Source organism: Macaca thibetana, chromosome 4, assembly GCF_024542745.1.
Source record: "Macaca thibetana thibetana isolate TM-01 chromosome 4, ASM2454274v1, whole genome shotgun sequence".
Taxonomy (NCBI): domain Eukaryota; kingdom Metazoa; phylum Chordata; class Mammalia; order Primates; family Cercopithecidae; genus Macaca; species Macaca thibetana.
In genome coordinates this window covers 138,811,762-138,825,329 of record NC_065581.1, presented here as the reverse complement: position 1 = coordinate 138,825,329, position 13,568 = coordinate 138,811,762, and positions in this window count along the sequence as shown.

Below are 13,568 nucleotides of genomic sequence, written 5' to 3'. Positions count from 1 at the left end.
ACCATGACCTTTTTGTGGTGCAAGTTTGGCTTTGGGAAGTGCTTTGGAGCTTCTTCTCAGTCTAACCATTGAGCCGGTCATCACCAATTTTCATATAAAATCCACTTTTCATCATATGTCACAATCTGGTTGAGGAAATGGCATGTTGTTGTGTAGAATAAGAGAAGATGACACTTCAAAAGGACAATTTGTAAAATTTTCAGTCAGCTCATGAGTCACCCAGTTATTGAGCCTTTTCACCTTTCCAATTTGCTTCAAATGCTAAACAACTGCAAAATGGTTGGCCTTGAGTTCTTTGGCAACATCTTGTGTAGTTGCCAAAGAGGGTCAGCATCGATGATTACTCTCAACTAGTCGTTGTCAACTTGTGATGGCCAGTCACTATACTTGTCATCTTCAAGGTTCTCATCTCTGCAAAACTTCTTGAACCACCACTGCACTGTACATTTGTTAGCAGTTCCTGGGACAAATGCATTGTTGATACTGCTAGTTGACTCCTCTACTTTATGACCTATTTTGAACTTGAATAAGAAAATCACTCGAATTTGCTTCTTATCTAAGATAATTTCAATAGTCTAAAATAAACAGCAAGTAATAAGTCATTAGAAGAAAAGCAAGAAATGGCCATTAAAATAATGTATAACATAATCACATTTATTTAAGAATGTATTCCAATATCAAACAGCAAGTCCCAACAACGCAAAAACTGCAATTCCTACTGTACCAACCTATTTTTGTCTTGAAATCTATTTAATCTGATATGAATGTAGCTACTCCTGCTCTTTTGTGGATCCATTGGCATGAAATATCTTTTTCCATTCCTTTATTTCTCATCTATGTGTCTTTGTATGTGAAGTGGTTTTCTTGTAGGCAACAGGGTAACAGATCATTGAGTCTTTTTTAAAAAAATTCATTCAGTTGTGTATGTTTTGATTGGAGAGTTTAGTCAATTTTCATTCAATATTATTATTAATAAGTAAGGACTTACTGCTGCCATTTTATTATTTGTTTTCTGGTCTTCTCTTCCTTTTTTTTCTTTCTTCCTGTCTTCCTTTTAGTGGAAGTGATATGGTTTAGTTTCTTATTTTTTATTTCCTGTCTATCTGCTTTATGATTTTTGGTTGTGGTTACCATAAGCCTTGCAAATACTACCTTATAACCCATCATTTTAAGATGATAACAACTTTCTATTCATGTAAACAAACAAGCAAATAGAAAACTAAACTAATAAAGACTCTATGCCTTACTTCATCCCCCTGCTTTTTAAGTTTTATTGTTTGTATTTGCATCTTATTCTACTTTCTATTTCTTAAAAAGTTGTTGTAGTTTTTATTTTTTACTGGTTCATTATTTTTACTTAAGGGTACTTATTTTACACACCACAGTTACAGTGTTAAAATATCCTATGTTTTTCTGTGTATTTACTATTACCAGTGAGTTTTGTACCTTTAGATGATTTATTATTGCTGATAATGTCATTTTCTTTCTGATTGAAATACTTCATTCAGCACTTCTTACAGGAGAGGTCTGATGTTGATGAAATATCTCAGCTTTTATTTGTCTGGGAAAGTCTTTATTTCTCCTTTATATTTGAAGGACATTGTCACCAGATATACTATTCTAGGGTAAAACACATTTTCCATTAACACTTCAAATATGTTATGCCACTTTCTCCTGTCCTGTAAAGTTTCCACTGAAAAGTCTGCTGCCAAGTGTATTGAAGCTGCATTGTATATTATTCGTTTCTTTTCTCTTACTGCTTTTAGAGTCCTTTCTTTATCCGTGACCTTTGTGAGCTTGATTATTCAATGCCTTGAGGTAGTGTTCTTGGGTTAAATCTGCTTGCTGTTCTATATAACCTTCTTGCACTTGAATATTCATATCTCTCCCTTGGTTTCAGACATTCTCTGTTATTATCCCTTTGAATAAACTCTACCCCATCTCTTTCTGTACCTACTCCCCAATCTTTAAGGCCAACAAATTTTATGTTAGCCCTTCTGAGTCTATTTTCCAGATCCTGTAGGCATGCTTCATTGTTTTTAATTTTTTTCTTTTATCTCCTCTGACTGTGTATTTTCAAGTACCTGTCTTCAAACTCACTAATTCTTTCTTCTGCTTCATCAATTTTGCTATTAAAAGACTGATACATTCTTCAATGTGCCAATTGAATTTTTCAGCTCCAGAATTTCTGCTTGTTTTTAAATATGTTAATCTCTTTATTAAATTTGTCTGCTAGAATTCTGAATTCCTCCTCTGTGTTATCTTTAATTTCTTTGAATTTCTTTACAATAGCTATTTTGAATATTCTGTCCAAAGGTCACTTATCTTTGTTTCTCCAGTATTGGTCTCTGGTGCTGTAATCAGTTCATTTGTTAAGGTCATGTTTTCCTGGATGGTCTTGATACTTGTAGATGTTTCTCTGTGTCTGGGCATTGAAGAGTTAGGTATTTATTGTTGTCTTCTCAGTCTGGGCTTATTTGTATCCATCCTTCTTGGGAAGGCTTTCCAGATATGCAAAAGGAGTTGAGTCTTGTGATCTAAGCTGTATCTGCTTTTGGGAGCACCCTAACCTCATTAACATTGTGGTTCTTGAAGACTTGTTGAAATACCACCTCGATGGTCTTGTACAATATCCAGAAGAATTATCTGGATTACCAGGCAGAGACTCTTGTTCTCTTCCCTTACTTTCTCCCAAACAAATGGAATTTGTTCTGAGCCACCTGGATCAAGTGTTGAAGTGACATAAGCACCCCTGTGGCCACCACTATTATGATTGTGCTGGGTTAGGCCTGAATCCAACAGAGCACTGGGTCTTGCCCAAAGTCTCCTATAACCACTCCCTGGCTATCACCTATGTTCACTCAAGGCCTTGGGGCCCTACAATCAGCAGGTAACAAAGCCAGTCAGTGCTGTGTCCTTCTCTTCAGGGTGGCAAGGTTCCTTAGGCCCTGGGTACATCCAGAGATGCTGTCTGGGAGCCTGGGACTAGACCAAAAAACCTTAGAAGTCCCTCTGATGTTCTAGTGTACTTAGTCTGACCTGGGACTCACACCACAAGATGTAGTTCTTCTCATTCTTCCATCCACTTTCCAAAAGCAGAGGACCCTCACCCTGTGGCCACCTCTACCACAGGCCCATGGGGATTACTGCCAGACTACAGCTGATGTTCCCTTAAGGCCCAAGTGCTCTTCAGTCAGCTTGTGGTGAATGCTTTCTGTCCTGGGATTTTACCTTCAGGGAATTGGGTTCCCCTCTGGCCCAGGGCAGGTCCAGAAATGCCATCCAAGATCCATGTCCCGGAATTGAAAACCCTCAAAGCCCACTTGATGCTCTATTCACCTGTGGTTGTGCTGGTACCTAAGGTAAAAGACAAAGTACCTCTTACTTTTCCCTCTACTTTTCTCAAGTGGAAGTTATCTCACCCCATAGCTACAGCTGGAAATTTGCTGAGTCTCACCTAAAATCAGCAAGTCTCAAAGTCTCCCTCAAGGCCATCTACATAGTACTTGGGTATTGCTGCTGGTTATTCAGGGCCTAAGGGTTCTTCACTTAGCAAGTGATGAATCCTGCCAGGACTGGGTTCTTTTCTTCCGGGAAGCAGATTCCCTTCTGGTGCAGGTCATGTCTAAAAATGTTGTTTGGAAGCAATGGCCTGGAAGGAAAACCGCATGACTCTGACTGGTGCCCTATCCTGTTGTGGCTGAGCTGATATTCAAGATGCAGGATGCAGTCCTCCCCACTCTTCCTTCTCCTCTCCACAGGTGGAAGGAAGGGGTTGTTTTAGGAGCCACAAGCTGCGTAGCTTGGGGTTATGGGAAAGGTAATGCCAGAACTCTCTTAGCTGCCCTCTGCTGGTGTCTCAGTAGGCTGAGCTTGCCCCAGTCCACTGGCTAGGAGTGGCACTAGGACTCACTTAAGCATTGCAGTACTTGTGGCCTAGACTGCCTTTCAAGTTTAGTTAGAGCCCCAGAACACTTTAGCCCATATTGATGAGACTTGCAGAACTCAAGTTCAGATCACTGGGATGGCAATTATCCTCAGACTAGGGCTGGTTTAAATGCTTCCTCCCTAGGAGGTCATTGGCTGAGTTTGGTCTGGTTTTGTTTTCTACTACAACAGGGGAGTTTCATGCCTTAAAATTGTTGTGTTCTCCATCTCCTCAGTGCACAAAAACACTCTGCGCCAGCCACTGATGCTGAGAGGGATGGAGAAGACATGGTGTTGGAGACTCAAGACTGTTTTTCCTACCTCTTCAGTGCCTCTTTCAGCAACATGAAGTTAAAACCTGGTGCTGTGAGTGCTCACCTAATTTTTGGTTCTTATGAAGGTTCTTTTTTTCTGTGTAGATAGTTGTTAAATTGGAGTGTCTTGGTATGGGGGGATGACAGGTAGAACTTTCTATTCTGCCATGTTGCTCTGCCCCCAAATATTTTTAGATATATGCATTTACCTTAGTTCCATATATAAAGAATCCTCTTCAAATTATACCATCACAATCACAAAACATACTAACATCTGAACTGGAATGTTAAAAGACAAACAAAAAAAACCCCTACATCCTATTTTCTCTTAATGTCTCTCTCTGGGCTGCTAGACTGGTTGGATCATACATAATAGTTCAGTATTTTAGAATGACACACTATAACTAAACTTTAATAATTCTTTAATAGCTGTGCAAAATGCATGACTAAAAGATGATGATATTGAGGTAATGATAAGATAGATATTGAAATAATGATAAGAGATAATGACTAAGAGATAATGATATTTGATTCTGTGAACTTATGATTAAATTAAATACTACATGTTATTGGGTTCCCTATAGAAGACAATTCAATAATGAGTGATCAAATGATAAAGAAGTGAATGCAAATAATAGTTTCTAAAATACAGTATACACTTTCACAAGGACAAAAGGTTAAAGCTGTTTGTATTGATAGAAAGTACAAAAATTTAAAAGGACATTTATTTCAAAGGTAAAAGAAAAATGAGCTTTACCTTGAATTCCCATGCTTGACAGAGAAATGTACAATGAGAAATTTTAAAAGCAGCATGTGCTTCAGAGCTTGGTTATATTATTTAAAAATAATTAATTAAATATTTTAATTGACAAGCCACAATTGTATATATTTATTATGTATAATATGGTGTTTTGAAATATGTATACCTTATGCAATGGCTAAATCAAGCTAATTCACATATGTATCACCTCACACACATCATTTTCTTGTGATAAGAACATCTAAAACCTATCCTCTTAGTGATATTTAAGAATATAATACATTGTTATCAACTATAGTATCTATGTTATATAATAGATCTTTTGAACTTATTCCTCCTACATAAGAATATTTTGTATTATTTGACCAACATCTCCCCAAAACCCTCTGCTAGATTCTACTAACCACCATTCTACTCTCTGCTTCTATGAGTTTAATATTTTTATATTCCACATATAAGTGAGATGATGTGATAATTGTCTTTCTATGGAGATTTCCCCTATGTTCTAGGAGTTTTGCAGTTTCAGATCTTATGTTTAACTTTTCAATTCATTTTGAATTGATTTTTATATATGTGTGAGATAAAGGTCTAATTTCATTCTGCATGTTGATATCCATTTATCCAAAAACCATTTATTGAAGAAAATGTCCTTTTCCCATTATATGTATACCTGAAAGCTTTGTCAAATATCAATTGACCATAAATGCATAGTTTTGTTTATAGGCTCTCTATTTTGTTCCACTGGTCTATGTGCCTGTTTTTACACCAATATAATGCTATATTGATTACGATAGTTTTGTAGTATATTTTAAAGTCAGGTGGTGTGATGCCTCTTTGTTCTTTTTGATCAAGATTGCTTTGGATACTTTGGAATCTTTTGTGGTTCTATACAAATTTTAGGTTTGTTTTCTTCTATTTCTGTGAAAAATGTCATTGGTATTCTGATAGGGATTACATTAAATCTGTAGATAGCTTTGAGTAGTATTACCATTTAAAAAATATTAATTCTTCCAATCCATGAATGCAGGATATCTTTCCATTCCAGGACTTGTTTTTAAAAGTGTTGTAATTACTGCCATGTCTTTGGTAAAACCTTGCTCAATGATTGCTATGCCATGTCCCAAACATTGTTCTTACAAAATGAAGGAATTATGTTATTTCATATTATATTTTTACAGACAAAACAATAACAGCTTAACCCACTAAATGCTGAATATTAAATCATATGGTGCACATTGTTATAAGTTTATGTAACTGTAACACATTTAATTTGTTTGGTTTTATTTTGTGAGTGACAATGATTGCTTAAATTCTACTATGGATGGATCGAAGATAGTGAAACATAATGTTTACAATTATCCCTCAATCAACATCAGACTTTTGGTAAAAGACATAAAACTGAATTATTTCATTCATAAAATTAGATTCAACTTATACAGTTTGAATTTAGAAATCCTTTACAAGGGACATGACTGATTATATGTGAACATTATCTTGTTCTTAATAAGTTAATTTTTAAAATTAGTTATTCAGATGGACATTTGAGGACTCTTTTGATCAAAACTGCCTTTAAAAATGTTGACTTCATCAGGTATAAGCTTCAGGTATATAGAAAACTCAACTAGATATTAAACACTTATTTTTCCAGGAGTGCTTGGGAGATTGAAGCAATACTTTATGCCTGGCCGGGGCGCAGGGCGGGGGGGAACAAAAACAAAACTGTTTCTTAAAATGAATTCCTGTTTGCAAGAATGAAGAGAAAATGTTGATCCCATTTCGTAGTCATTAAGCTGTTTTTGAGACTGTCTAATGAGAAAATATGTCAAACATATTTAATTTTTCTCCATATGAACAACCAGTATACCAAATAATTAAACCTCTGTGGTGAGCCTTGCACACAGATCAAGTTTTCACATCATTTTTTAAGTGAGCACCTTCCCCCAAAATTTTTTTTGAGCGAAATAGTCAAGGTAAGGAAAATTTCCTTGCCAGCCTTCTGTGAGCATACTGAAGGAGCAGTAACAGAAATGATTGTACCAGCCCTTTCAATGTGTAAATTCAAGCTGTAGTTCAGAGAACATCAAAGGGGTCAAAGGGATAGTAGGGGTTTTTGTGTCCCAACTTGTCCCTATTCTTTTTGTGGTAGCTGATCCCATCTGTCTCCAAGAGCTGATTGTAGCTTATTCTTTGTGAGAGTTGTTCACAAGTCACATAAGTAAAGATTAAACTTGTGGCTCCTTTCCCATATGTTCAGTCCAGTGTTAAAATGTAAAAACAGCTATCTATTTGTACAAGCACACAGTCATAAATAATGTGATTCTGTAATACAGAATAAATTATTTAAATTTAATATATGAATATTTGAGATATTTTATGTTTTTATACTTTCTAACGATTTTAGAGATTTAGGTAGCCAAATTAGGCAAATAAAAGCTACTCTGCAGGGTGGTTATGAAGCTGGAGGTTTCATCAACCTGCAGAAAATACTGAGTATAGTGAATGACAAACAATAAATAATATTTATGAATGATCATTACTGAACTTCAGGCCATAATAAGATTTATTAGCTGAAGAAAGCTGCTTTCAATGGGAGAGGATATATATTTTTATACTTTCTAAAATCTTTATCTATTTTCTAATTTCTCCTTAAGCATAAGGATGACAACTTCTATATGAGCAATGCCCATGTCTAACATTTTGTTGTTATTGCTTTACATTCATGATGTTGTGACAGATAGCTTATAATACAATTCCCCACACCAGAGAATCCAGATACTTAACAAAAAAAGCAACATGTATAATTGAGAAACAATTGATCATTAATTCTTAGGCTTGGTTTTAGGGGAAACAGAGTTAACGCACTTTAATAAGTCTTCCTGTGGCACATATGTGTTGTAAGAGAGCTCTAGAGACTTAAAGCACATAGGAGGTGTCTAGTGTGAATTAAACTACATTTCTGAACATCATTTTTCTGACTTATTTATAATGATTAAATATACTCGATTATTTTGCCCATAACCCAAGAATTGATTGACCTGGGCATTTAAAAAAAAATACACACACACACACACACACACACACACACACACACACATATATAAATATATTTTTTTCAATTAAACAAAACAGATAAGTTAAATTGTTTTTATGTTCTGTGAACACTCCAGCTTTGTTCATTATAGCAAATGGGGGAAGTACAAGTCATTTGATTGCTCTTTAACCTTTCATTATATCGACAATCTGTTATTGCCTAGCATCAATCCCATCCTTCTCAGAAGGTGGCTTGGCATTTTTGTGGTATTTTCAATCTAGGGAAATAAATCTGCATCTCCATCTGGATTGACCAGATGAGGCTCCCTTCAGAGCCAATTAACACTTTACCAATGGGGTCACCTCAGCATGGTAGGAGGTGCTTTGCACCTCCAGGGCGACCATAAACTGTCTCCACAATGCCTCCAGATGCTCCAGGTCTGGAAACCAATCAATCTTTTACATAAGTGGTTAGTACACCTACCCTAGGGTCCTAGAAAGACACACCAAAAGATCTGTATAGCTTTCCAAGACAGAACTTTTTGTATATTCTTTTGTTTGGCTCTTCATGTATTTACAATGACTGAGAAGAATACTCATGACACACAGAAAAGCAAATCAAGCTTGGTGCGCAAGGCACAAGCCCCACTCCTGTTAAATTTTATAGTCACACATATGTTTATCACTTCTTAGCTAGTTCGACTAGAGATTTCTCAATAACCTCATTTGTGACCATTGAAAAGCCATAAATCCATATGAAAAGTATTCCAGTGCCCCGTCCAGGGAGAGAGTTACAGGTCACACACCTGTAAAAATGTTTAAAGCATGGCCAGGGCAGCTTTGATGCCACTGTGGGCTGCCTAAGGCACCTCTTTGTGGTATCCTGGTGATACCTGAGAGATCTGTGGTTAATTTTTTTAGGAGCCCAGACTTAGTTCACAGATTTCTTCAGCTTTTCTGCATAGGCATCTCATTTAATGAAGCAATTTTGTTAACTCTGGTTTAGCTGGGAAAGAATGCAAATTAAATATTCTTTACTAGAAAGAATGGGAGGGGTGACAAGTGAAGGAGAAAAAAGAAAAAAAAAGACACGGGGAGCACAGTGGAGCCACGAAGTTCCCTCAGGTGGCTGGCTAACTAGCTTGGCCCTTTGTGTAGACACTGTCTGCCTGTGGGATGGAGCTAAAAGACAGAAGAATGACAGTCTGGAGGAAGAAAGAAGACAATAATTATGGGATGCGTGCGATTAGTGCGGTAGCCAGAGAAATTAAGCCACAAGTCCTAGGAATCTTCCTTTCTGTATGGTACCTGCAGGGGAAGAGAAAAGACCTCACTACAGAGTTCAGTTGGAATCTACTCCCTGCCAGCTCAGCTTGATTGCTTTCTGGGTTACCTACTGTGGAGGTTCAGCAGCTCGACCTTCCTTTCAGTAGAGCTATATTGTCCTGCTCTGAAAAAAGGCAGATTAAGAATTTACAGGGATCCCTCCATCACTGGCCTCTGACAGGAACACTCAGGGAGCTGATTTTTCATGGTTCAATTTGCCTGGGGCCAAGATTCTAATCGAAATGTATTCTGTTAATGTAAAGTGCCACTGCAGTTTTAAGAAATATCTAACTTTCTATTAAACTTTCTCTCTCATTTCTTTACTCTTCTTCCTTTTGTTTTAGTGTTGGAAATCTTTCCTACTTTATTAATTATTATTTTTATACTTGGAGGAATATTTGCATTTGAATTCAGGTTTGTAGGTGAAGAATAAATCATGTCAGTTGAGAAGTTTATAATTATTTTGTAGGTAGGTAAACTGTATTCTAACTGCCTCTTGAATCTGAGATATTCCCAGCTATAATTCAGATCATCCTTCAGTTGTCTATTTTGATTTAAATGCCTTAATTAAAAACTATATGTTTGCAGAATAATTGAAAAGGACTCTTTGGTAACATGAAAGCTATTTAATTTTGTCAAGCCAAGAAGAAAGAAAAGATATTCAATCTCTTCTTAGTTTAATACATATTTTTGAGAGCTGTTTCAAATGGAGGAGGGGAGAGGTTAGTCAGATTTTGAGCCAACAATCTTTTCAGCCTCTGCATGTGTATTATCTTAGATAGTTCTGATTAGGTCTGAGTATTGCTATCATTTTTATTGCTTCTTTTTTATTATGAGTGACTTGATATTAACCTTTTTAGTGTATATAATTATAGTAATATCTCTGCTAAAAATTTGAGGTTATGCTGGTAAATGAAATAATTGTACTATACTTGGTTTTGCGACTTCAAAAACAAGAAGTTCTTTAATGCTGTATGTTTTGTTAACAGGGCAAGTGAAAAACTGGAAATCACATTTATTCTACTAGAGATGAGAAAGCTTAGCAGATGGACTGTAATGATTTTCCAGGAGGAGGAAAGGAAATATCTTTGTCTCCTATTCAGATTAGTTTCACCTGGTATAGTCAGACTCAGCACAGAAGCCTCCACTAGTTCACTCAGCAACAATGCCTCTTGCCTATTTGTGATGTTTGATATAATAATTTTTGATGCACTGTATTTTGTTATATATTTTACATCTTCAAAATAAGTAGTTTTGAGAGTTACTCATTGAAGACCATTTGTTTAAAATGTTCAGTATAAAACATATACATGCTCCTGTTCTATGTAGGCTTACCTTATTCTAGAGGGATCTATCTCATGTTCTGTCCTATTAAAAAATCCTTAAAAAAGATCTCCACCCCTATTACGAGATTCTGGTAATGTTGGGTCTAGGAAATGTACTCTGGAAATGCAGAATAATGATTCCATTGCCCTACCATTTCTTATAGCATCTTATCTCTTTAATCCTCTTTCTCCTCCTCACAATCTTATAGAAATAAAACGGAGGAAGACTGATGCATTGTTCGATATCTCTGAATGACTTTATTTTTAGAGCTATTTATTAGTGGTTTATAGTAACTTCAAATGAAAGATCTGTATTCTTCATTTTAGTTATTTTCTAATATTCAAATAATAATATATCTCAGAGATGCAATATGTATTCTCAATAAGTAACATTTTATTTTTTTGCAACAAAACTCTATCAATAGGTCAGGTTATCCTTCTTATTACCCTCTAGCAGGCAGAATTTCTAAGACCTTACTCTTTTCAGTGGAAAATTTTCAATTTTATTCTCTTGATATTATTATAAGAAAATTTTGTTTTAAAACTTTCCAAAGCATCCAGCTATGGCATTCTTCTAGTAATGGTTTCTTAAATGGGATGGATGGGGTGGGGAATCTACAAAATAAGAGGACAGAATAAGATTTGAAACTGAAAGTGAGTTGGTTGTAGTATATCCCATTAAGAAGACAAAATAGGCTAGGTACGGTGGCTCACACCTGTAATCCCAGCACTTTGGGAGGCCGAGGCGGGTGAATTGCTTGAGGCCAGGAGTTCGAGATCAGCCTGGCCAACATGGTAAAACCCCATCTCTACTAAAAATACAAAAAGTAGCCATGCATGGTGGCACATGCCTGTAATCCCAGCTACTTAGTAGGCTGAGGCAGGAGAATTGCTTGAACTCAGGAGGCAGAGGTTGCAGGGAGTCAAGATCATGCCACTGCACTCGAGCAAGACTCTAACTCCAAAAAAAAAAAAAAAAAAAAAAAAAAAAAAAAAAAAAAAAAAAAAAGATAAGACAAAATAAGTAAGGTGGTTAAAAAGACCAAAATGACTTGAAGACATCTGTCTGTTGCTAAAGAATCATGTTGGGAAAACTATCCAAAAATCAAGTTAGAAAACGTTATAGGAAATGATCAATTGGCTAGAAAAAAGAAAGGTGAATGAATTGCTGCCAAGGCTAAGTGAAGGATGACTATCACCTCCAGATTAATTACCTGGGACAGGACACTATGTTGAGATGCACAACAATGTCAAAGAGAGTACTGAGCATGTTGTGATGTTACCACTGTACAGCAGAGTGTGCTAGCATGATTAGAACCAAACTACACAGTAAGCTTAAGTCTGTGTTAATGTAATAAGCAAGGAAATAAAAAGCACCAAGGGAGAAAGGACAAGTAAGGAAACTGGCTGTTGATAGCTTGCACACACTTGTATGCCATAAGGATCTTTTGAAGTCGCAGCAGAAACAGTCCCTGTGGACCAATGATAACAGGAGAGACAGACATTGATGTGTAAATGACATCATCACCCAAAGCCACTTCCACTCAAGCAGAGTCCCAGATCATATTGGGGTTCAAAGGGACTCTAATCTTACCCTACTCATTTTTTTTTTCTCCTAAACTCTTGCCAGAAATGAGGGAAACACAGAGATGCTTGTTCATGTTAGCTTTTCTAACTTGACCTGGAAACTGAGAGTCATGTAACAAGACAAGGGCTGCCCAGAGTTCACAGATTTAAGGATCAAGTTTGTGAAGACATTGGCTTAGATAAAAGGACAGTAGTTAACATTAGCATTACATAAGCTTGAACTACTATCTCTAGAGATATCCAGTACTTTGAGAGAAACATGAAATTGTATCAACAGTTTATAAATAATTGTGAATTTATAATAATACTGCTAGAACTGTCTGTGAAAGAAAAAGGCTGACCTTCCTGTCTTGAAAATATTTTTCATTTCTGAATAATTTAGGGCTGGACAATTTGATCTTTTATAGGTCATACTAATCAACATTTTGCCATTCTTCACTAGACGATAAGCTTGTTTAGCAATATGAGGAGGGTGCCTCCACTTTCTGAGGGCCATTAGTTAGAATTCCTAGGGATAATCATGGTTCAAAGAACTGGATATTAATGATAGTTTCACATAACATTATGTATAGTATAAATAACATGCCTACTCACTGAGAGTGGTACAGAAATCAAGAGTCATGAAACCCAGTACAGGAAAATTAACATTGAAAGTACAAATCAAACAATGATATGGCCAAATGTTATCCCCTGTAATAAGAACCATAGATTTGTGAAAAGTCCCTAAATGCAAATGATAAAGCCCTTTCTCAGTATAAAGTGTTTATATAGCACAAGCTAATTAGTATTAGAAATATCTGCTTTATTTCCTTTTCTGTGGAGCTTAGACATCTATCTGGGAGGAGGCTGAGTACATCAAGTGTTCCTTTCAGTGTAAGCAATAAGTAGTTCACTTCCTGTACTTTCCATGAACTTTGTAATGGTTAAATAAAGCTATATTCAACATGAACTTGTGAATACCTCCCTTTCAATTTTTTTTTTTTTTTTTTTGGCTAGGATTGAAACTTCAATATAAAATAGAAACTATTTGACTTTCTGTTCTAACACCATAACAGATTCTTTAGTAGGGTGGTAATATTAATCAGATGTGGCAAATTATTACCATTATAAGTTAAGTGAGCACTTTGTCACTGTAGAATGTTGCATTAGGTTCATGCTGTTACATATTCCTCAGCTGTTAAAATATTGTAGGATATTTGTGGAGGTCTTTAGAAAACTTTTCACAGTAATTATTTAAATATTAGACTGGCTTTAGTTTATTCAGTGAGAGTCTCTGGGGTGCTGTCCTTGGTTATATTC